Source organism: Phyllostomus discolor, chromosome 11 (genome assembly GCF_004126475.2).
Source record: "Phyllostomus discolor isolate MPI-MPIP mPhyDis1 chromosome 11, mPhyDis1.pri.v3, whole genome shotgun sequence".
NCBI classification, from domain to species: Eukaryota; Metazoa; Chordata; class Mammalia; order Chiroptera; family Phyllostomidae; genus Phyllostomus; species Phyllostomus discolor.
In genome coordinates, this window is record NC_040913.2 from 4,966,246 (window position 1) to 4,991,080 (window position 24,835).

The 24,835-nt window shown below is 50.7% G+C and overlaps 1 long non-coding RNA gene across 1 annotated transcript; it reads left to right on the forward strand.

Moving 5' to 3' along the window:
• The first annotated feature begins 1,767 nt into the window (after positions 1-1,767).
• Positions 1,768-23,590, forward strand: LOC118497300. Its single transcript, XR_004899823.1, has 3 exons — positions 1,768-1,779; positions 5,444-5,448; positions 23,497-23,590. It is a non-coding gene; the product is annotated as an uncharacterized LOC118497300 (long non-coding RNA).
• The last annotated feature ends 1,245 nt before the right edge of the window (positions 23,591-24,835 follow it).

Consider the following 24,835-nt stretch of genomic DNA (forward strand, 5'->3'; position numbering starts at 1 on the left):
GAGAGAGAGAGAGAGAGAGAGAGAAACATCAATGTGTGGTTGCTGGGGGCCGTGGCCTGCAACCCAGGAATGTACCCTGGCTGGGAATTGAACCTGGGACACTTTGGTTCCCAGCCCGAGCTCAATCCACTGAGCTACGCCAGCCAGGGCTGAGGCAGCTTCTTCAAAAGTCTCAACATATTGAGTCATAGCCTGAGGACCCAAAATCTGAGTTCTTTAGTTTTCAAGGATATGTCTTCTTATAGTTATTTTAATGTTTTTCCTTTATTAAAGGCAAAGCATGTACATCATAGTAATATTTAAAAGATCCAGACAGCAGAACCCCAAATACAAAGTGCAGGTGCCCTTGCCCAGCAGGCACAGCTGGGCAAACCTCTTGGAGTTTATTTGCTCTAGGGCCCGTCTTCTTGTTCCTGTGAGATGCCACCGTGTTTCCCAAGAACTGTGATCTTTTTCTCTTTTTGTAGCGCACGCCCCTCTGTTATGTTAACCTCCGGTTTCCGAACATCCTCCCAGGCAACACACCTTGGGTGCTTCCCATCGAATGCGCCCGATGCTGGAGTGTGATCTGGGCTAGTATTTACGTCAGCGTGGAGCAGAAGAAAACTCCCACACCCGAGCCATCCCGGCACCCAAATAAACTGTGACCGGTCGGGGTGCAAGCGTCGGAGGCGAAGTGCGGGCTTCTTCGCCTTTTGGGGCTCTCCTCCCGCGTCACCCTCAAGGATGACATGTGCTAGGAAAGCCCTTCAGAAAGGGTGTCATTCCCGTCATCTGTCCAGGGGCCTTGCTGCTCTTCAGGCACAGAACACGCAGCCTGCACCCCCAGATTATTTACACTTACACGGAGAAAGGGCTACCCCCCAAAATAGACCAAAAAATCTTGCTTTGATGTGGGGGCTCCCCGTGGCTCTGTTCTCCGATTGCGTGCCTTTGCAGGCTGACTCGCCCCGCCCGCTCCCCAGGTCTTGCAGCGACCAATGAAACACACTGCCTAGAGCGCCGTCCAATAGAAAAGCTCCTTGTAGAACATCCTGACCCTGACAATCAAGTTCAGGTGTTTGGAGGGTGCTTTCAAAACTGTTACATCATTTATTTATTTATTTAAAAAAAATTTTTTTTTTAAAACTCGGTTAAGGTTCTTTTTTTTTTTTTTAAGATTTTATTTATTTATTTTTAGAGAGGGGAGGGAGGGAGATAGAGAGAGAGAAACATCAATGTGCGGTTGCTGGGGGTTATGGCCTGCAACCCAGGAATGTACCCTGGCTGGGAATCGAACCTGGGACACTTTGGTTCCCAGCCCGCGCTCAATCCACTGAGCTACGCCAGCCAGGGCTCATCATTTATTTTTTAAAATGACTGCCAGTCACACGCCACGAGTTTTGGTGGCTCTTCCTCGGAAGTAAGGAAGAAAGAACTGGAGACCGTTTAGAGCCCTATCTGAGTTTATATTTACTTTTGGAACATTTGTACGTGTGTGGATTGTTGATATATAACTGGTAAGAATTCCATCCTCACGTTGCTCCCCTGGCTGTCTGGAAGGCACAGGGGCCTACTACACTAGCCCTTCCGATGGGGGACCCAGTCCCTGGTTCTCAGAAACTCTGAGATTCTGTGTTGTCCCTGTGAATCCTTAAACGGACCAAGGCGAATGCAAGAGCCATCTTTTGAAACAATAAAGCATAATGCTACAACGCTTCTGTTATTTTGTGTTTTTTTTCATGTTCCTCTTAAAAATAAAATATGATGAAAAACAACAGGTTCTTCAAAAATTGTTTTGTGACAGCCCTGACCAGCTGGCTTAGTTGACTGGAGCGTCATCCCAAACACCAAAAGGTCGTGGGTCAGTTCTGGGTCAGGGCACGTACCTAGATTGCTGGTTCCGTCCCTAGTTGGGGTGTGTATGGGAGGCAGCCAATTGATGTTTCTCTCTTTCTCTCTCATTCTTTCTCTGCCTCTCTTTCCCTTCTCGTTCTAAAGTCAATAAAAACATACTTAAGTGAGGATTTCAAAAAATTGTTTTAAGCCCTGGCTGGCGTAGCTCAGTGGATTGAGCTCGGGCTGCGAACCAAAGTGTCGCAGGTTCGATTCCCAATCAGGACACATGGCTGGGTTGCAGGCCATGACCCCCAGGAACCGCACATTGATGGTTCTCTCTCTCTCTCTCTCTTTCTCCCTCCCTTCCCTCTCTAAAAGTAAATGGATAAAATCTTTAAACAACTGTTTTATAATTGTTTCCCCATTTTAACAAGGAGCTCAGATGAACTCTATGAATGATTTCATTGTAAGGGTGGATTTTGGCTAAAAAATACAATTTAAAAATATTCATGTGCAAATTCCTGAATTCAGTGGCTTCAAACATTTCACCTCGTTCTTTCAGAAACAAATAAAAACTGAAAAGCTGTGTTTTCTGTGTGTCAGACTTCGTTCTCGGCACTGCAGAGAAGGCGGACTATGTTTGTTATGGGAGGTTCCCTGCCCGGTGCTGTGGCTGCTGTTGGAACAGGAGTGAGGACAAATGAGCTCCCCCTGGGATCGTGGAGAAGCTCCAGAGAGGACCTTCTCTGCGGAAAAGGAGGACACTCAAGCCAAGGGGACAAAGGCCTCACTCCCTCTGGTAAGGAGTGGCCGGGCGAGGCCGGAGTGGAGAGCGGGAGCTCGCTGATCCCATGCCCGGTTAACGGATGACAACGGTGCATGAGCTCCACGGACACACTGGAGATTTTTCGGAAGAAGAGTGCATAGCGGGCCTTGTCCCTGTCCAGGCGAACACCAAGGAAGCAGCCGGCTTTTATGCTCTGCACCCACCTGAGGGCACGCGGCACTCTTGGGGACGGGTTTCTCCAAGCCATAGGATGCGCTGATAGGATGTATACCGAGGGCACTCTCCACCCATCCCCACCCACCCTTCGCCCCTCACCCCCACGGCTCCCAGCTGCAGCCTTTCCCCTTGCCCCGCTTCGCCACAGCTGTCACCCCCAGGAGGGCTGTCCCTCTCCCTAGAACTGGAAAACAGTACTCCAGGACCTCCCCAGGAGTTTTCTCAGTCTCTGACCCTGAAGCTGTGTGCAGTCTCGGAAGGAGGGCGCTGCCCTCCCAGCCCCTGCAGGCCGCCGGAGTCCGACTCCAGCCCATGGGGCTTGTGGGGCAGAGCAGACCGCTTAGAAAGTGGGGCTTTCCCGCCCCATCTTCAACCTTTTCTTTTCCTGTAAGTTCTGTTTCTCCCCAAAGTTAACTTCAGAAAACCAAAGGGGTCTCTACAAAGACTTACCTATCAGCAGTATGCAATGCCATTTTATGTGTTTCGGCCAAAAAAAAAAGGAAAACAACCCTAAATTTCTAACAAACAGGAACTGGTTAAACAAATCACGGTCTATCCACACACTGTTATCCCATGTGGGCACCATCACTGATGGAGGAAAGAATACAGAATGAGATGGTACACGGTGGTCTTGATTTCTGCATGCTGGGATTGCACATGGTTTTTTCCTTCTTTTTCCTGGTATGCATCTCCTAAATTTTCTTCACTACATGTTCATATTTCAATCAAAAGGGAATGTTACTCTAAAAGTCAGTGGCATTTTCTTCCCTGTTTTGAGGCTTGGGCACACTGGGATTTAATGCCATTTAAAGCCACCGTAAATTTAAGAAGTGCTTAAACCATACCTTCATGTGTAATTTACCTAGGGAATCAAGTATAGGTTTCTGAACATTTCAAAACTATAATTTCGACTGTGATCCTGGAGACGTGGTACAGCCTCAAGGGTAAAATTTAAGGTGTTGCATCATCCATCAAAAATTCTTGATGCCCACTGATTTTATTTATGCGAAGTTTGGTCACTGAACCTGTGATTTCACAAATTGTTTTCTTAAGTCCGGGATTTCATGGTTACCAATACAAGGGTATAAAAGGGTAGGCGTTTTTACCTGCCACACAATTATTACTCACTGCTTATCATTTATGGCCACCGGCCCCATCAACTCACCCATATACACACACGTTTAACAGTTTTTTTTCAAGTTACCATTCCGAAAATAAATCCAATTGAAAAGTTGTGTCAACCAACAACAGGGAGTATATTTAACATAAATGTAGTTGGAAAGGGCCTTTATAGAATTTGTAGCTATTTGCTCTTATGAGCTTTGGCAGAAGTCATGGTTTTCTCGGTATTGCAATGACTGTGTCTCCTGTGGTTTTTGATCAAGAGCCTTCTCTGATGTAGGATTGCCACGTGGGCACGTGTGTTCTAGGTGACGGAGTGGCTTCTCTGGAAACACGGCAACATCCCTCTCTTGCTTTCATCCGCCTTTTCACTCACCCCCTTTTCTGCACCTTCTGCTTCCAACCCTCCCACCTAGCTCCTCATCTCCCCCTCCCCTGGGCCTGCAGTGTTTTCCGGTGAGATGCACGGTTTCTGCCCGGCCTTGGGGGTAATTCAGGACCACGGCTTCCTGTGATTTCATGGGCTCTTGCTCAAGGAAAGTCTCTCTATGAATGTATGAGGCCAAGAGAACTTGGGAGAAGGAGGACAAGGGCGCAAGCCCTCCACTGTGGGTAACATTTCTCGGTAAGAGAGAAAACAAGGGAAAGAAGCAGCAAAGCCAGCTGAAGGGCCAGGAGGGTGTGAGCCCCTCTGAGGCCACACGGAGGTGCCGCACATGGAGGTGCCACACACGGGCACCCACAGAGCCCGTTAACAATGTTCCCTTAATTTCAGAAGAAAACAGGCTTAAAGGTGTTTTTAATGTTAGAAGTGTCAGAACAAGCCTCATGCAAATATTTTTTATTGAAAAGGGAACAGTAATTTTAGATTGGCATATTTTTTAAACCCTCACTGGAGGATAGATAGTTACGGATTTGAGAGAGAGAGAGGAAGGGGGGAGAGAGAGAGAGGAAGAGAGAGAGCCACCGGTGTGAGAAACAAACATGGACCAGTTGCCTCCCCATGCACACCCCGAGCTGGGGTCAAACCCAAAAACTTCTGGTGTGCGAGGCGATGTTCCGACCAACCGAGCCACCTGGCCGTGACTCGGATTGGCAATTTAAACATTTCTTAAATTACTTTAACTTTGGAGATGTTAGAACAAGCTTTGTAAATGTTCTTTCTTGTTGGGAAGGGACATTTTTACTCAATGGAAATGATGGGGTGGCCTAATAAATAGGACCAATAAAGGAAATACAGAAAATGTCCAAAGTACTGAACAGGTCTTGCTTCTCAAGTGCCTTTGTGAACCCTTGGCACGCAGGGGGTTGTGCCGAGGAAGCCGTGGTGGCACTGGACAGATGCCTCGATGCCCTGTCGTACAAGGAAATAGCAATTCAGCAGAGATAATGGTGCTTCTGGAAAAGTGTTTTACTTACACCTGTGGGGACAGCTCCCACAGACCGAAGGAAAATCTCACTCAGATATTTGTGGTTTTACTGCTGCCATATCCATGAAAGTCAAAGTGAAAACAGGCCTCATCTGAGCATCCTCTTTTCATGCCAGTGCGCTTTGTTATCGAGTTCCCATCACAGATGGAAAAACGGAGGTCCCTGAAGACAGGTCTGTCCTTGCCCGAAGACACAGTGAGTCAGTCACAAGAAAACAAGACTTCACACAAAAGTAATGCGTGTCAAAAGCTGGGAAGAGTTTCCGGTTTTGTTCCTGTGTTCTAAATATTGGTTAATGCATGAACTCCAGATAGCTGGTCAACGTGGCTGTGTTTGAGCAGCGCTTTGAAAGGCGATGCTTCAGCCTCTTCTTAGTATTGTACAATTTGGGCTCCAGAAAAGAGTGTAGTCTTAAAAAATTGTTCATCATCTATTCTCTCTCATTCAGGCATAAGAGACAAATCCTTCCCTCTGATTTCCAGCCTGGACTCAGGTTGTGAAGATTTTCCAAACACGCCCACACGAATATCAGCAGGACCCACATCTGCTTAAGGGGCCCGTGTGTTTTTTTTGTCTAAAAAATCATGTTTTCTTCACCAAACCCTGGTCCAAGACCTGTTTTGGATATCATGCATTCTCTCCAAAAAGGTCTTTCTTCTTCTTTTCGGTAATGACAAGGAAAAGCTCGTGTGGGAGCAAGGCTGTTCATGCTGAAAAGGAAGAAGACACTTATGAGTCGGCCCGGGCCAGGGGAGAGAGAACAGGTGAAGTGACTTTGGAACCACCTCTAAGACTGGTCTAAGCGACCTGCATAGGAACGCCAGGGGCCAGGGTTCCTTCAGCATCTCTGCAGAAGGAGGTAGGACACCACGACGAAGAGAAGGGGATGTGGGGGTCCAGCGGTCAGACAGTGATTGGAAAAGACAGCATGCGTGGCCCGTGGTTGTTATTACCCCGAACTCGGGTACCAGGCTGAAAACCAGAGTACGGGAAAGTATAGACATTGAACACATGTGCAACCGTTTCATTGCGTAAGCAGGAAAACAGTTCGAGTAGTCCTGATGTGGTCTCCAATGGGCATTTACTTAATTTCTAGCAAAACGTTCAGGTGGTTAGTGTTTCGTGAATGTGATCACGATAATTAACGATAGCATCATGGAGTACCTCCTCTGTGCCCAGCTCTGCCAGAGCTGTCTCCACACGATTCTGCGCCTCACAATAACCCTCCAAAGGGGTACCGTTCCAACCCTTCCGGTTGGAGAAACACACACGGAGGCAGTGCAACACAGGCTTCTGAACCCGGGGCCGTGTGACCCCAGAGTCCATTCCCTCTTTCCTTTAGACTGTAAGATAAGCTACATGTGCCTCTTTTTACCCCTGCTCAACCCCCAGAGCCTTGAGCCAGATGTGGTGCAGAGGGTGGATGTTCAGGGAGTGACAGACAGCCGCAGGCTGCCCAGACCGAGAAGTCGGTCTGGTCTGGCTCAACTTCCCTCGAGGAAATTCGTGACCCTGCAGTGTGACAGCACCCTCGTCCAAATCAAAGCAATAGTGCCGTATTTGCTGTGGGTGCTGTGCCCCCACATTTTTGGCCCAGACTTTCAGTAAAAAAGTCGTTCATTTTAAGTTTTTAATTCAATTTTTATTTATTTATATTTAGAAATGAAAGCAATGGTCATTTTTCCAGGGTATTATTTTGCAGCCAGATATCACTATTACTTTCTGGAGTTACACTTTTAATGCATAACAAGAAATAAAATAATTTAAAACATTTAGCCCTGGCTGGTGTAGCTCAGTGGATTGAGCGCGGGCTGCAAACAAAAGCGTCGCAGGTTCGATTCCCAGCCAGGGCACATGCCTGGGTTGCAGGCCATGGCCCCCAGCAACCGCACATTGATGTTTCTCTCTCTCTCTCTATCTCCCTCCCTTCCCTCTCTAAAAATAAATAAATAAATAAAATCTTAAAAATAAACCCTTTACTTATTGTTTTCATAATGAGTGTTTAATATCATTGGTTAATCATTTGACACAGAGTCTGTACTTTAGTTAAGATTAATTGTTTAACAATATGAATGCAGATCAACCCATGAAAAACATTTATATAGACACAGAATTACTCCTACAGATGTATAATGCAGATCCTTATTTTTCCTCAAAAAATCTGAGCGAAAAAAGTGCACATTATACAAGGCAAAGTATGGTAATCATGATGAGAGGAAAAATGTAATAATAAAATATACTTGATTGATCCAAAAGAAAGCAAGAACGGAGTAAAAAACAAAACAAAACCTAGAACAGGTGGAGCAAATAAAAAAGTTAGATGGAAATTTTAAACAGTACATAAGTGGTTAAATTTAGTATTTAGAAAGTAGACTACTCCAGTTAAAAGAAGTTCATTTACTTACTTATTTTTTAAAAGATTTTATTTATTTATTTTTAGAGAGGGAAGGGAGGGAGAAAGAGAGAGAGAGAATCATCAATGTGCGGTTGCTGCGGGCCGTGGCCTGCAACCCAGGCATGTACCCTGACTGGGAATTGAACCTGCCATGCTTTGGTTTGCAGCCCGGGCTCAATCCACTGAGCTACGCCAGCCAGGGCCTTACTTACTTATTTTTCAATCCTCAATTGAAGGTATGTTTGTATTGGCTGTACAGAGAGAAAGGGAGGGTGCGGAGAAAGAGAGAGAAACATGGACCGGTTGCCTGCCTTGTGCACCCTGACCGGGGATCTAACCTGCGCCTGGCTGCTGGCGTGGGATCTGATGGACGCACTAAACCGACAGATGAAACCGAACCCGAGGCAGGGATCCGCGGACAGACCGCCAGACCGCGGGGGGGGGGGGCTGGATGAGGTTAGCCCGAGAACATGTGTGCATGTATGCACAGCCCACGGACACGGACAGCAAGGTGGTGAAGGTCAGCGGGGGTGGGGGCTGGGTGGAGAGAGGGACAAAGGGGAAAAAGTAAGGGACGTGTGCAGTAGCGTCAACAAAAATAAATAGATAAATAAATAAATGAATAAATAAATAAAAGAAGTTTATTAATTGAATTTAAAATTATACTTTTGATCCTTCCCTTCTCGGTACCTGTTTTATAGGTAAAAAAAAAAAAAAAGAGACGTCAGAGAGTGAAGAAACTTGCCTGAAAGGCACAGCGGACAGGGGGCGGAGTCAGAGCTGAGGCCCCGCCCCAGGACCCTCTCTCACTCTGGCCTTTGCTCGGGGACTCGGCTTCGCAAGTCCGTGCAGTACTGGGTTGCCCAAAACGTCCCATTAGTTTTTTCTGTAAAATTCAGGATACATGTTTTTTTTATTTTCACCAATAACTTTATTGATCTGGATAGTTGGAGTCTGTCGGCTGTTCTCCTGCTACTGGCTTCTAGTGGGTAGGGGCCCCAGGGTGCTGCCAAACATCTTCCGATGCATCTGACAGCCCCACAGCAAAGGATTATTTGGCCAAAATGTCCATAGCGCCAAGAAGCTTCGCAGACCTGTTTGATCAGTCACGGCGCCTTCTCCGTACACCGCACAACCGTCTCGTGGTGTTTCAGTTGTGTTTGTACCGTTCGTGAAATAATAAAGCATAATGCCCTGGTGTGCTGGGAATGCCGCACATTTTCTTCTGTCAGAGGCTGCCCCTCCCTGCTCTTGCAGTCCTGGGGCAGAATGGCGGCAGTTAGAAAACTCTTTAAAAAAAAGTTCTGCAACAACAATACATGCAATGATATGTATTTGAAGAGCAGGAGTACGTACAACTTTTTGAGACTTTCCATATAACAAATGAATGATTCTTATCCTAACAGTTAAAGCTTAAGTATTTTAAATATTGATCAATATATGCAATAAATATATACAATATAGGTAAATATATACTATATATAAATATGTATGCTATATCAATGCAATAAAGTATTGACATAGAAACTCCCTGATTCTCTGATAAGTAAATGAATCTTTGTGTACTAAATCTTAAGCAGCCTAATATTAGTCTTTTCCCTTCTAAATTCCCATATTAGGATTCAGAGGAAGTCTTTCTCTTCACTTCTTATTTAATCAGCATTGGCACCAAATTCCCCTCTGTCAGCTTGATATTCAGCTTGAGTCTGACCTAAATCTCCCCAGGCAATGACCCGACTGCACGGGGCCGGTCAAAAGGAGTTAGAAGGATGGAGAAAGATGGGAGGAGAGAGGAGAGACGCCAGGTCTTTCCTGAGCTGCAGGCGTCACGACACGAGCCTAATAAATACATTTAGGAGCTTTGATAACGTCCCAGGGATTGTTTGAAGAGTTTCCTCCCTCCAGTCTGCCCCGTGGCTGAATTTAACTTCATCCCACTCAATTCGTCCCCAGCCACGCAGGGCCACCTTTCCTGGGGGAGTCGGGTCAAGAAGAATGCGTTTCCAACCACCTCAAGTCAGTGGTTTCTGAGCCTTGTGTGTCTGTTCCCCCCCACCCCAATGCCCTTCCAAGCACTAACTTGTCCAGGGGGACTTGGGAGCCTGAATGCTGGTGTGTGCTGAGTCCACCCTTTGGGTGTGTTGTTTGTGGAGCCAAGTGTGGTGCTCTTGCGTGGTCAGCAGTCGGCCATCAGATGTGTTAGTTCTGGGGCCTCGTGGGAGGGGTTTTAGGAGCAGGCCAGGGCCAGCCAGTAGGAGCTGTGAAGTGGTCTGCAGTCGGTAGCTGCCTGTGTGGGGCTTAGGGGCACCTGGGAAAGGCCATGCTGTGCCCACACTTCCTTCTTACTGAGGGCTGCTCACCGATCACACACCAGCAGATGCCGGGTAGACCAGTTCTCCCGGTTCTGTCGGCGGAGGGCATCTCCTGCTTCACCAGGTCCTCACCAGTCTCCCTACACGTGCCTGGCACTGCATGCAGAACCCATCGTTGCCCTTGATTATCAAACATCTGAGTTACGTCTGTGATTTATGTTTTTACAGTAGAATGATCAGGGCAGTATTCACAATACCATGCCCGGGAACACAGAAGATCTGAGTTGTCTAAGACCATCACACCCACACACGTTCACACGTGTGCTCACATACACACTCACTCCCTTCTAAATCCTCAACCTGTGCACCCTCATCACTGTTTCTCCTCAGTGAACAGTTTGAAATACTGCAAGAAGTTCTGATTGACTCAAGACATCATAATTGATCACTATATTATCTGGAAGCGAAATAATTATTTTATTTCCCAGCCCCACTTCCTGACCCAGCCGCCGTTGACTCTTCTAAAAATCACTCCTGTGGTTAGCAAATGGGCTCCGAAGGTGAAGAACCCCCGGAGAACAGGGCGACCACGGGAACGGGAACGCGAGGCTGAATGGGAAACCGTCGGGAGCGGTCTCAGCGAAGTGCTCTGTGGGAACGGGGCAGCCGCTCAGCCCCAGGGGCGTGTGCCCCGCTGGCCTGGACGCCCATGTGGCCAGATGCTAGGACTTCCAAAGAGAAGCTCGGATGTTTGCGAGACGTTTTCTGGGTTTGGAAATGCTGCACGTGTCCTTCGAAACATGGCTGCATGCTGAATGTGACCTCCAGTAGGTCACCAGTCGCATCTCCACAGAGAGCCGGGGTCCCTGACACTTTCTAGAGACAGGGGGCTGGAAACTGGGGGGAGCTGTGTGCTCGAATGCCCAGAGAACACTCTGATCCTAAATACCGCCACTCGCCCTGTCCGTAAATACTCTGACACACGTTTGAACGCTTTCAGTTTTCCATGGGGAAAAGAGAGCTTCCCAACCACTAGGTCGCCTTTGGTGTCTCCTTCGAAGTTAGTCGTGGTCCCACGAGGCTGGGAAAGAGACATGAGACAGGCTTGCATATGGACGGGTGGGAAAAAGGTTGAGCTGGACAGTGTTTTAGGGAAGAAGGAGCGTTAGAAACCATCTCAGTGGTTTTCAGCTCTTCTCTCAAATGCCCCCTGTCCCCTCGCTCACCTCTCGCCCCATCTCGGGGCTCTGGCTCTGCTCAGAAATTGAATCTACGTCACCCTCGGGGGTCTGATCCACGATGAGGAGACGGCATCTGTTAGATGCTAACTACTCCTTTCTAGAATTTTTTTGTCCAACATCAGCAAAACCTGCCTCGCAGCCCGAAATTCTTCCAACCCACTAACCAACAGATGGCATTACCAACTTTCCCGAGATATTCACACAGGCATACACACACACACACACACACACACACGCACAAGCCTTTTCTGTGAGAAAACACACAGTTCAGCTCCGGTGTTAGAAGCACAGCGAGTGAACTCAGCAAGCAGCAAATTGTGTGGCAGGGAGAGAGACATGAACCTGGGGAAAGGTTCCCCCCTCTTTGCCCCCACCCCCACCTCCATGGAGAAGCCCAGGGCATTTGCCCACCACACCTCCAGGTGAGGATGGAAGCCTCATTAGATAAAACATAGCCTTGGAGCAGGAAATGGGAGGGTCGTGGGTTGGGGCCGGAGCTCATGGAAGATAATCATGTCACTCCTTTGCTGGCGCCTAGCCTACATTCACTCACCGGCCTGTGGGACGGTGACGGGGCACCACAGTCCTCAGATGCAGCCTGCTACCGAGCAGCAGGGACAACAGCAAAAAACCCTGTCTACCCACCCAAGTCAGACACTTATTCCAGCCGCAGAGCACCAGGCACGAAGCACTGGCAACCCTTTAGGGGGTCCTCCGCCATGCCCTGCCTTTCCCGGAATTAAGCTCATTTGGTCCTGTTGCAGCTGGCTCCAGTCTGGAGAGCAGGCGGAGGAGAGGAGAGGGAATGAATTGTCAGCATGATTGAAAGGATCCCTGGTTAGTCACACGCACTGGCAGGCCAGGTCCCGGCCACACAGCACACAGCACACCACTCATTAGTAGACCCGGGAGCTGGCGGGCCCCCCACCGCCAGGCCACAGCTCCAGGCACGGCAGGCCCCCAGGGACCCACGGGGCGCTGTGCTCTCCCACACCCTGCGGGGAGAAAGGGCCGTCAGGGCACGCCTGGGTGCCGTTGGCTCCCCGGATGCGAAGTGAATCGGTTTGTTCTATGCTCTCTTTTGCTTAAAATATAACTCTTCAGGGGCTCAGCTGGTGTGGAAATCAAGGTGACACCCCTTCATGTTCCACTGAGACAGTCACCAGACTCAGGGCAGCCGTCCCCTCCCCTCTGGAGGACCCAAGGGCTGGGCACGGCTGCAGCTGGGCGGCCTTGCCCCCCCTCATGCCCAGCTCCAGCTGGGAGCCCCACTCTTCCCGGGACGGCAGATGTTGCTCTTCCTTGCCTGAGTAACACCGGCAATTACAACTTCGGTTTACAGGGCTGGTTTGGGAGGGCTCAGGACGCTGAAGGTGAATCCAGCTCATTTGCAGGAGACGGGGTGGGCTGCAGGAATTAAACTTTAATTCCCATAGCAATGGGGGAACTGATGCTTGGGAGGCAGAGGCACTTGCTTGAAAGTATAAAGCAAGGGAGAGGAAGCAGGTCCCTCCTCGTCTGTCCACACTCCCTCCCGGTGTCTGAGCTGCAAGACACCGAGTCTAGTTAGGGCAGCAGACCACCCCCTCTGGGCATTGCGGCTGGACAGTCAGCTGCGCACCCGAGGGTCCCGGAGAGGGTGTGGCTCCGCCCCGCCCCGCCCCCACGAATCATCTCCACTTGCGCCTTTCCCGCCGCTCGCAGCAGCTCGGCAGCGGCGTGTTGTTGGCAGGTTGCTGGCGGGCAGCCTGCGCTGCTCACGCAGGTCCCGTCACTCTAATAACCGTATTTTCTCTTGCGGGAAAGTGTAATTGAATTAAATGAGGCAGCATCGGATCCTGCCCGCGCTAAATGCCTGATCCCGCTCAGGCCTCGGAGGGGTCACGGGCAGGGAGGAGTGCAGCGGCCAGACAGATGTTCTCATGTCACAGGCCTGGCTGTCAGGCTCCTGCGCCCCTGCACACCGGAGCCCCGCCTTCTCCGTCCACGTGGAGCGCCACCCCGTCCACCCGCTGAAGGGCGGGAGGGCTTAGCGGGCTAGGGCGTGAACGAGGCCGGTCCGTGGGCCTGTGGGGAACACGGGAGAATGAGTGTCGACTGATGTCACGACATATGGACGTGCAGGTGTTTACACGGGAATAGATGGAGGCACCGGCCCCCAGCGACATCTGCAAAGACGGGCTGAAGACATACTCTGTGTGTGTGTGAGTATGCCCATGCACACCTGTGCACACACACACACGCCCGTGTGCGCACACTTGTGGGAGGAGGCTTGGCCAGTAGGAACTGAGTCTCACTCTGGTAATATCTCCAACGGCCATGGCTGGGGAGTCACTTGTCTGTGGCAAACACACAGTCCCAGCAGTCTTCATCAAGAATACATTATGTGGGTATTTTTCTTATCTAAAAGTAAATAAGAAGCACAGATAACAGCCTTTGAAGGTCTAACTAGCTCTGTTTCCCCTTCTTTCTGCCAGTGAAATTAAATACAGACGTCCACGCCTGAATTTATCAGCAGGGTGCGCGCAGGAACACGGGGAGGGGCAGGGAGGGAGAAGTCTCCAGGCGGTAGGCCTTGAAGACACCTCTTTCCCTGCTGCGCCGGCCTGTGTCTTTGCTGTCTGCTTGGTCCCGGCAGCTCGGCTCGCCTTGCAGACCCCAGCTGAGCGACCTTTGCAGGCATTTCACCCGCGTCTCTGAACCTGCTCGCCACCCTCCCTGGAGGCAACCATGCAAACGCAAAGATGCTCACACGCTGAGGGCGCATGGAAATTCAGCTCTACGTGTGAACCCCGGCCAGATTGACCCCACCCTCAGAGGCATGACCTCTGTTGCCCCACTGGGGAGGCCTCCCTCGGCCACTGGCCCTCGGTGAACCCGGTCGTTGAGTTGCCAGGCTGGGAGGAGCACTTCCTCTTGACCAGTCACCCAGGGCCTGCCGCCGGGGGGGAAACCAAGTCCTGGGATTCTGAGAGTCAGACCCAAGGACACGGAGGGCGAGTGCTGTGCTCCCACGAAGCCCAGAGTAGATGGTGCTTTGCCGTGTCTGCTCCCCTACTGTCACCCCAGGAAGAGGTGGTGGGAAGACGCCCCCCTCCCTGCACGGGCAGTCGGAAGGTTCACTTTGAGTGTGAGGATAAGGATCTGTGGGCTGAGTAAGACAGAAAGTGCCAAACACCCAATAATTTTTAAATGATGGGTTATGACACATTAATGAGCCCAGTATGGGGAGAGTCTCCATGGGGCCGTATGATTCAGCCCAGTGAGAGAATCAGTGCCGTCCATATGCGCCAGCTTGCGCCCCAGCCCACGGATCCCCTAGAGCCCAGCCAGCTGCTTCCCAGTAACAGAGCCTCCCAAGACAGAGCATGAATCACCAGCACAGACGATACACTTGAACCCTCAAACCCTTAAGGCTGGTCCCTAATCCTGTGAGCATTGCTAACGTGTTCCGACTGACGGGCTGTTCAAGTAAATGAGATGCAGGCTGACCATAGTGCTGAGGGATTCTCTCAATACAAAGCACGCCCCGCTCTCCTGAGCCGGCCGCGGAACCCAGCACCACCCAGGGCTTACCCGCTGCCCTCCACCCGCTCCCCTCCACCCGCTCCCCTCCCGGCACGTTCCCTGCCCATGACGAGGTTCTGCAGGTGGCTGTTCCTCACCGTTTTCGTTCCTCACTTGTACAGGCTCCCCACCAGGGTTCAATGAGAGCTGGGGAGGGCTGTGGTTGCCCCGTGCACACTCTGGTGATGTCCAGATTCGGGTGTTCGGTCAACACTCTCCCCGGAACTTCAGCTCACCCTGTAAACGTCAGCAGAGAACCACGGTGTGGCAGGCCCTGGGCGGAGGAGCGCTGGACCCGCGGACATGAGTGCAACTCGCTGTCAGCTGTCAGGGCTCACGTATAATTCCATATCCAGCTCCTTACTGCAGTTTTCACTCAAACGTACTATAATGACTGCAGCGATAATGGTGTCTTTAAAACTCTGCTACCGTTTGTTGTGAATTTACCAACCGACTGCGTGTCAGCGGCTCAGCGCGCTGTGTTCTCAGGCCCAGCAGAGTCCCCAGGCGCGGCTCGCCCCCTCCCAGGCTGGGTGGGGCTCAGCGCCTCACCCCGGCACCCACTCTCGTCCCAGCCCAGCAGCCAGGCCACGGTAGCTGGGTGTGGGCCGGGTCCCATCGGGATGACGTGCGATAGGTCATTTTAGCCTCGATCCTGAGCTCCTGGTGGTTCTCACCTGACTTTCACATTTTGGATGAGAAGTGTAAGATGTTCGTAGGTAATGATTTCAATCTGAAGTGAACGTGTCTGACTGCTTTTGAACTTCCTGAGCAGCTGAGCATCCCAGGATGGCAAGTTGAGATCTTTTGAAAAAAGCTACCTTTTGCCACTAGTTCTCTGAGCAAATCATTTTTCCCAATATTATATAATTAGAACAAATTGTATAAAATGGACATTGAGCTTTCCACAATAACCAAAAATATTAGTATTAATTAATTCATACTTCTTTATTATTCTCGCTGATTAAATTTGTAGCTATTATAAATTTGAACTTATAAACTAAATGTTTGCTTAAAATGATGCTTTTATTTTTTTAATGTATTTATTTCTTTTCTTTTTTAAAAAGATTTATTTGTTTATTTATTTTTAGAGAGGGAAGGGAGGGAGATAGATAGAGAGAGAGAAACATCAATGTGTGGTTGCTGGGGGCTGTGGCCTGCAACCCAGGCATGTACCCTGACTGGGAATCAAACCTGCGACACTTTGGTTTGCAGCCCGTGCTCAATCCACTGAGCTACGCCAGCCAGGGCAAAAAAAATGATGCTTTTGCCCATTTTGTATGCTAAGGTTCTCTGTGAGATTTTGATAAGAAAACACACAAAAACCTGGTGCCTTGAAGCTGGGAAACCACAGGACAAACCTAAGGATTCAGCTCCGACACGAGCCCCTCCTAGGCAGGCCCTGCCTGCACCCCCCGCTTGACATCCTCTACGACCCTCATACAGGCCCTGCACCCCAACATGCACAGTCACCTGCTCCTCCTCCGTCAGAATCGTCCCCCATACACGCTGTGTCCTTGGTGACATGCGCCTCCCCTTTCCCTAAACGTCACCTCTGGGAAGCCATCCTGGATTCTCGGACCACGTTCAGCTGCATGTCCTTGCATCTGTATTCCTGCAGACGGGCCCCCCCCAGCCCCTCTGTCGTCACTGCAGTGTTTTTCTTTTGCTTGTTTGTTTACTTGTCCGAGTTCCTCATTGGGAAGAGCGGTCGCTTGTTTATAGTTAATTTATAGTTATTTACTTAGTGGCTAGCCCACTCCTGGCTCATCATATATACTGAATAAACTTGTGTTGAATGAACAGATAAGCAATGTAGATAAGAACCTAGATTTAGCCCTCAAAAAAACTCGAGTTTTTAAATTTCTAAAATGTCCATACTTGGTCTATAATGCCTACTGAGCGCCAGATATGGCTTCCACTGTCCGTATGAATTGCCTCATTTGATCCCGCAAACCAGCGTCATGAGGTGAGCGTTATAATCCTTAGGATGGATTTTTCAGACGAGGAAACCGAGGCACAAGGAGGCGATGTAACATGGCCTCACTCTGACAGCCGGAGTGAGAGGGAAGCCACCTGTGGTGCTGTGTCCCCTCCTCAGGGTGCCCCGACTGCTGACACAGAGAAGGCCATGTGCAATCGAATGCCTTGAAGGCACAACGTCGGGATGACGGTCCTCGAACCAGGTGCAAGTGGGCGCTGGTGAGGCCACTTTCCCCCGTGCTTGAGCGCCCAGGGGTGTGGGAATGTTAAGTTCCACTTCCATTCTGTCCCCGCCTTTGCCCTGACCTTCAAGGCTTGCTTCTCAGTGTACCAGTCTTCAGAAAGGCCGGGGAGAGAAGTGGAGGGGACGTGAGTTTTGGAGCCTCCGGGGTCCCCGATGTAGGGCTGTCTACTGGCTCACTGACCTTTAAAGTGAGTCCATAACACCAGTGTGACATCGGTTGACACGGGTTGCTGTTAGAATAAATCACATGCAGATGAAATACCTAGCTTCGCTTTCCGTTCTTCCTTCCGTGCTAATGGCTGGATTCTAACGGGCTGTAGGGTTTGAAACCCAAGGCTGTTAGACGTGCACCTAACACTCGCGTCGAATTAGCTTCTGACGCAGCCTTCCCCAAAGCTTTAGGGCGTGTCTTCTCCCGGTGGTCCCTTGGGCAGCACCGCGATCTTGGCTTTCTTCCTCTTTCTCGCCTGTCTCACCGACAAGGTTGGGTTCGGGACCAGCGAGGGATCCTGGCAGCCACCGGTGCCGTGCCTCGCCACTGGGTGGCAGCACCGCACACTTCCTTGGTCCCCGCTCTTACGTAAGCTAAGCGGGAGGAAAGGAGGCGGTCCACCCACGGGCAGCTCCCTGCTCTTCCAGCCCCTTCCTGCACGGACCTGGGTGCCCGTCACCACTCGCACTTCTAGGCAAGAGAAAGTGCTGTTGGTGCGCGTGTTTCTGCGCCCTCGTTCAGGGTGGCACGGAGGCTCTGCCGCAGCAAAACGGAACACGCGTGATTAGGCCATTTTCCCTGGGAGGTTTTCCTTACACAACATTATCTGCAATTAGACACGTAGAGACATTTTCCCCAGCGTGGCACAGCTATTGAGAAGACGGGGACAGAGCCTCTATCGAAAAGGCAATTTGCGATGCCAGTAATTCTCTACCTCCGTGCCGCCATCGGGAAGCGTAGCAGGTTAAAAGGACCTCGGCTCCGGCCTCGCCACTTAGCCCGCAGTCTCTCCCCGCTAATGGCCTGTTTTAGCGTCGGCCGTGGCCGTGGCCGTAATTACGCCACAGGCTCAGAGGAGCGATTTGCGATGGAATCAAAGCAGCGGTCGGGGTCGGAGCGAACCAGAGTCGCTACCATGTGTGTGAGGGTAGGAAGCACGGCGAGGTGGGGGAGGGGCGGTCCAGAGAGCACCGTTTGGTGAGGAGGAGCGCTGCGAACCGGAGTTTTGAAATACGATGTCACAAAGAGTCAGACGAGAACGCATGAAGTGAGTGAAATAATTTTCCTGGTGTCCTCTTTGCTTCTCCAGCGTTTTTCTAGCATGGTGCATGGTTAGACGGTCCCAAATAAAGAGCTCTTCACAGCGCTTTCATTTTCTGCACCAAACATTCCCAGTGAACACTTTCATTTCTTTCATAAAACCTGGGGAAAAACCCCACAGGCCGCATGGCTGTAGAGAGATCTGAAAGTCCCACCTTGTCCCATTCTTCCGTCTTCAGGAAGGTTCGAAAGGAAACTTTCCCAAGAAGATAACAGTCTACACTGAAAATACCATAAGACATTCTTTCCGAGACCCAGCACCTTTCTTAGATCCCTAAGGGGGCAGGGTCAGATATCTTTACCAAGGACGGCACAGGGGATCCAGAGTTGGGTGACCCCGTGGAAATCTGGGCGCTGGGGTCTGCCAGCCCTGCGACTTGCACAAGTCACGTGACGTCGGCACACTCAAATCCGAACATCGCAACCCATCACTGAGTCACAGGCTTTCTCCAACGGGCAGGGACACGGAGGGTATGAAGGTGCTTTGTACATGGGAGAGAGTCAGTCCTGTGCTATTTCCTGTGGCTGTGGCAGAGGACCCAGTCCCACAGTGCGGCAGTGTGCACGCGCCACGGCGCTGGGCGGCCTGGAAGGAGGCGTGATCTGAGCCCAAAGGGGGGACGCGGGGCCCACACACACCCAGCCACTTCCTGGTCCCTTTGGGGGAGGGGAGTGTGTGCATTTTCCACGGCCCAACCTCGACCTAGCGCTGAAACGGTGGGTGAGTGACAGGAGGTCCGGATTCGGGCCACTATCTTGCCACCAGGCTCTATCTAAGTCATTTCTTTACTTATTTGGTTACTCATTCAGAATGAATAGTGATTAGAAACATGGGCGTTTACATGAGGCAGCCTGGGTTCGAATCCTGGTTCCACCTGTGATTCAAGAGGTTCCTTGGGGGTAAATACAAACCTTGGCCATCGGGTTTGTATTGAGTGTTGAGGGAGGCCAGCGATGTTCCAAATGCTATGTGTGTATCAGCTCAGGTGACCTTCACAATCACCCCATGAGGTGAGCCCCGCTCTGACACCCATGCGCCAGCTGATGAAACCGAGGCCAAAGCGCTTCCGTAACGTGCTCCAGGGCCCTCGGCGAGTGAGTGGCAGCCTCACATACTCGGAAAGAAACTCCCCGGAAAGAAAGGCGTCTGCACAGCTGATGTGCTTCGAGTGGCGTCTGCCGCTCGGTAAGTACTCAGCGACAGCGAGTAGCTGCCGTGTATGCAAGACCCAGCCACTTGGCTGGATGCACAAGCCCCACCCCACATGCATCAGAGACAATGACAGCCGCCCTGGTTGTCCCAGGGCTGTGCTGGGGATCGAGTCCCAAAGGCAAGGCGCCCGGACTCAGGTGTGCTTCCAAAAGGGACAAGCAACCGCGTTTGGAAGGTGGGGTTGGGGTCAGTCTACGTCGGTGACCCCCGACATGATGTCCTCGTGAGGGGAAAGACTTAATCCGAGAGACGCATCCTCACACCCTCCTTGCTGGACCGAACAGCGCCCGGGGCTGTGGGGAGTGCCTACAACTCCGTGTGCCAGAACAGCTGATCGGGCTCTGCGGTTCCTCGAGTGTCACGCCGACTCCAGCGCTGTTGTCATAACTCTGGGCTGTTTGTTTTCCCCCAGAGGAGGACACTTAAAGTGATATAAACGCCGGTTTTGTTTTCCAGGACTCGCTGGCCCTCCACCAGCAGGGAGCTGACCTTTCTAAACGCGCTATCAACGTGTTTGCAAAACACTGCGCTCAGGGCTCTGTTCCTTCGTGCTTTCCTTAGTTGATGTCTGCTATGTGGGGTCAGTCCTGTTATAATTTTTATATTACAAGGTCACGGAATAAACCCAATGGGGCTCCTTCTGCCTTTCGTCTCCAAGGATGTCTTACGGAGGAAAGCCGAGCCCCATATGACTTGTGGGAATGTGAAAGAACACCGTGGTTCTTTTCACCCAGCAGGCGAGTCGCTGAGGGGGCACTGTAACGTGACATTAGTGTGATTTTAAAGGGCATTCCTTGATGGCCTGCTCTGACCTAAATTCCAGAATATAGTACAAACCGTGTTATGTTGAACGCATTACTTAACTTTTTTGGACCTCGGTTTCTCTGTTTGGAAAATGGCACCTAAAATAACTTGTGGAGCACTCTCTAAGTGTTGATTACTTCGTTTACTCCTCTCGGAAGCACTGCGAAATGCATGTTGTCCCCATTACGTCTGATGACGCCGAAGCTTAGCTTCCCGACCTCAGTGCTCACGGCTGGTAAACGGCTCTTTATTTCCAAAGCTTGTGCTCCTTCCCTGAGCCCTGTGCTGAGACTAGGCGAGATTGCCGTCAGAGAATCCAAAAGCCCAAGCCGTTGGCGCCAGGTTGTATTGTTGTCAACTCGATTGTTCTTATCCTAGTTATGTGGACACTCTGGCCCCGGGATTTCTTGGTATCTGTGTTTGCAGGTCAGCGCTCAGAGGACTTCTCATAAACAGTTTCAAAACACACGCGCACTCCGTTTCAAAGGCAAGCCGGGCCAGACTGACGTTAAAGTCGGAAACCTCCGTTCCCTCTGCTCCGTGACACGCTTTGCATGCTAGAGGTCAAGTTCCCCCGGTGATAAGGGGGCCTGAACCAGGAAGTCCTCAAAGCAGGAGAGTTGAGCGCCAGTGAGTGCCCCAGAGGTCATCCGTAGGGAGCTGGCCTTGAGAGGCGGGCTTTATCTGAGTGGACTGACCCCAGGGAATCAGGCATGAGCAAACACAGGCTCTTTCTGCCAAAGGCTGTACCCTTCGGGAAACCGCTGACATCACTGGGGTTGCTTCAGCCCGTGGCGGGAGCGTGCAGGGACGAGGCAATGCCCGAGTGCAGGTGGGGTCTGAAACTGAGAAACTGCCTTCAGGGAGGGGGGTGGGGCTTAGTGCCCTACACTCAGGACACTCGTAAACTCCTGCTCCCCCTTCCCCTCCCCTTCCTGCTCCTCCTCCTGCCCCTGTTCCTCTGTGTCCGTTGCTCCCCCGTTCACGCAACAGCAATCAGTCTGCTTTGCTCAACCCATTGAACTCAGAGCCCACTCTGTCCCCCGTGTTTATAATTCTTTCATGCTACTGAAACCTCCTAAGACGTGCCTCACACCGAGCCCTACTAGGTACCACTCCAGGTGACGTGCGGACAGCTCTCTCCCGCTGTGGGACGCACTCACCCCTGGGAATGCTCGCTCCTGCAGGTCCTGTTCTTTGCACCCGTCCCGGAACGACGCTGATGAGGGGTCCCACCTCCCAACCAGGGAGTTGAGAGACGTGGAAAGGCAGCCAAAGAAGTTTCAAGGGATGTACTTGGGATAAATACCTGATGGAGCTAGAAAAATGACCACAGCCAATGGCGAGAGCCCGTTATTATAGCCCAGGAAGGGAACAGCACTTGAAACTAGGGCCCTGCCATTTATTTCTTTAAAACAGCATGAAGGGGGTCCATCTTCCAGCAGAATGGAGTAGGAAAGGCAGCAAAATGATGGTTCTCGCTCCAGTCCCTTGCCTGTGTCCCTCCCAGGGCCTCTCTGAGACCAAGGAGGCCGGCGTGGGGCCAGGTGTGCAGAGGCTGCCCCCAGCCCAGCGGCTCCCGAGCCCGGCCAGGCCCCACGACCACTTCTCCTGCCCTCAGGACGTGGCAGCTCCCGCCTTTCCCCAGTGCCGTCCCGCCCTCGCTCTCCCGAGTGTCTGAGTGGAAGCCCCTGCTTGATCCAATGCTGGCTGCACTGCGGTTCTGGCTGCGGATCTGCAGACACTAAGGGGGAGGCCCGGAGTGCGGGCACAGCCCTGCGCCCTCTGCACTCAGAGACCAGAGGCCGAGTGAGGTCAGGGCTGTGTCAGCTTGGCAGGGCGACCGAATTCACCCTCGGCCTTCCTGGCTGACGGCAGTCCTCGGAGCCCTTCCCGGGCGCCTCCTTCCCTGACCCTGGCCGGGGTGCATGTCGGAGCACTCCGCAGAACACCTCCTCTTCCTCGGTAACGCTCCTCAGATTTGTAGAGCCCGGATCAGGGAAGGCTTAAGCCCTTGTCCATGCTGGCTGCCTTTGGTGCTTAAATTCAGCTGAAAATGGTTTGATCCCCTGCTCTGTGCTGCGTAGAGTTAGCCTAAACTCCCTTACATTAAAAAAGAATCCCCAGGATGCCTCAAGTCAATTGCAACATTCCCCCCGCCCCCACATTTGTAGCAGTGTCACTTGTGCAACTAGACAGGGAGGAGGATCTGATTATTCGACCTGGGAAAGAGAGAATCTCTCCCGATGGTGGAAGTGTAGAAAGAGGTAGAAAGTAGATTATGCTGTCACTGGAGTTAGTATGTGACACTAGTGGAATTTCATAAAAAGAGCTCAGGGTTGAGAGATGAACCATTATTTTTTTTTTTTGCATCATAGGCCCCTTTGAAGACCTGAACTCTTCAGAACCTTCATCATGTGAAGGGACAGACAACAGAGTTGGCCCTCGGAGCAACGATCCCTCCCAGTCTTTCTCCGCCACCTTTTCTGGCACGAACACCCACAGCGTCCATTCACTGTGCCTTAGGAGGGAAACACCCTGGCAAGTGACATGTTTAATGTTCAAAACGCTCGTGGCCCCAGGTGGCCTTGAGAGAGAGAGAGAGAAAACGGGGCCAGGGCGTTGAATCAGCCGGTAGCTGCCTCTCGCCCGTGGTTTCCACGGAATGCTAAAATTAGCCTCAGCTCTGCCGAGTGTTATGTACGCTTCCATATGGTTCCTATCCCCGCCATCTAGCAATTCGTCAGTCTGTTTACATACTGATGTTATACTTAGATTGATATTTAACTCTGCCCAGAATCCGCGCCTTGCAAAAGACTTACAGATGACTGCTCTGTGGTAATAGAGAGTGCGCTAAATAGAAGCTAGTAATCATTTAGTTACAGATCACGGTCCCTCTCCCTTAATTTACACCCATACAACCTCATTTGGAAACACACACACACACACACACACACACACACACACACACACAGGTAGAGCTGGCTATGCCAGAGCCCTCCATGTTGACAAGGATGCTAAATACTGAATGTTGAATTAAAAAACACACAGCAACCACACTTCTGGATACAAACAGCCTCACGTAAAAATGTATGGAAAGTAAATAAACAGCTGTCAGTACGTACATATAAAAGTGTGCCCTTACTGTTCTCGTTTTCTACGTGTTTTTATTTCATGGTATATGTCACAGTGGTATTTAAAATCTGTCAACAACAAATTGCCTTTGTTTTTTTTAACTTCTGTAGGTTTACAGAATCTTAAAGTTGGAAAGGGTGTGGAAGGCTGGTTATGCTGTCTTCCAACCCCTTCCAACAAGAGGGACTTCATTACATCTCTTGGCCTATTGGGTTTTGTATCTTAGGGACTAAACATCATGTTCACTCCTGTTAAATTTAAGGTTTTTGTATGTGTCCATCTTTCTAGTATTTCTAGATCTTTCAGGCCAGTGACGTGAAGGGTCTAGAGTTTTAAAACCAAAGACATTTTCTCGTCCCTGGCCCTCTGCATCTTTTCCATTCTCTGCGATTCTGTGGACATGTTTGTATCGCCCCATTGTACAGCGTTGTCTGTCCAGTTTCATGTTAGTTTGACCCCTTCCTGTCTGAAAATCAGTTTTTATTGCTATTGAAAAAAGAAATTCACACGGGAACAGGAATATTGGTTTCGTTTGAGGCCCCATGGCCCCTGAGGGACCCAGGGGTGAGACCACCCGCTTTGGCCCAGGTCTCTTCCTTTCTCAAACCGAGGAGATGAGGATCATCCCCACCCACCGCCGATTCAGTTGTTTTGAAATGGAAAAGCAGGATTCTTCACTCGCTTCTTCTCCTAGTTATTCAGTCTGACTACCCACACACACACACAAAGACAACAACAATAATAACAGCAGCAGCTAATATTTATTTTATACTTGCTACATACCAGGCACTAGGTTAAATAGGTTCATCATTTCAGGTTATTCTTATAGCAGGGTTGAAGTAGCCCTATTAACCGTCCCATTTTCAGATAAAAATGCACAGCTTGAAGAGATCCTATGGCTTGCTAAATGATGCCCAGAAAACAATCATACGGGGTCTCGTCTCAGCTCACGCCCTCCCTAACTCCTGTTGTGCTGAGCACAGGGAGGAGGCAAGGTAGCACCGCCATTGAACTTGGCGTTCATTCTGAGATCCATTCCGCCCGTGAAAAGTCAGCTCTTCTCACTGATATCATCACTGTTATTACTGTTGTTAATATTGTTAAGGTCTCAATGCTAGTTAGTGGTGCTGAAGACTCGTGAACTTTGGTGACCAAATGGATACGAACAAACCCAGCCACTGGGTAAAGCAGCCTTTGATAGTGTCTAACGCCTCATGACGCGTGGGCCGTGTTCAAGTTGTGTTTGTCAGTTAGT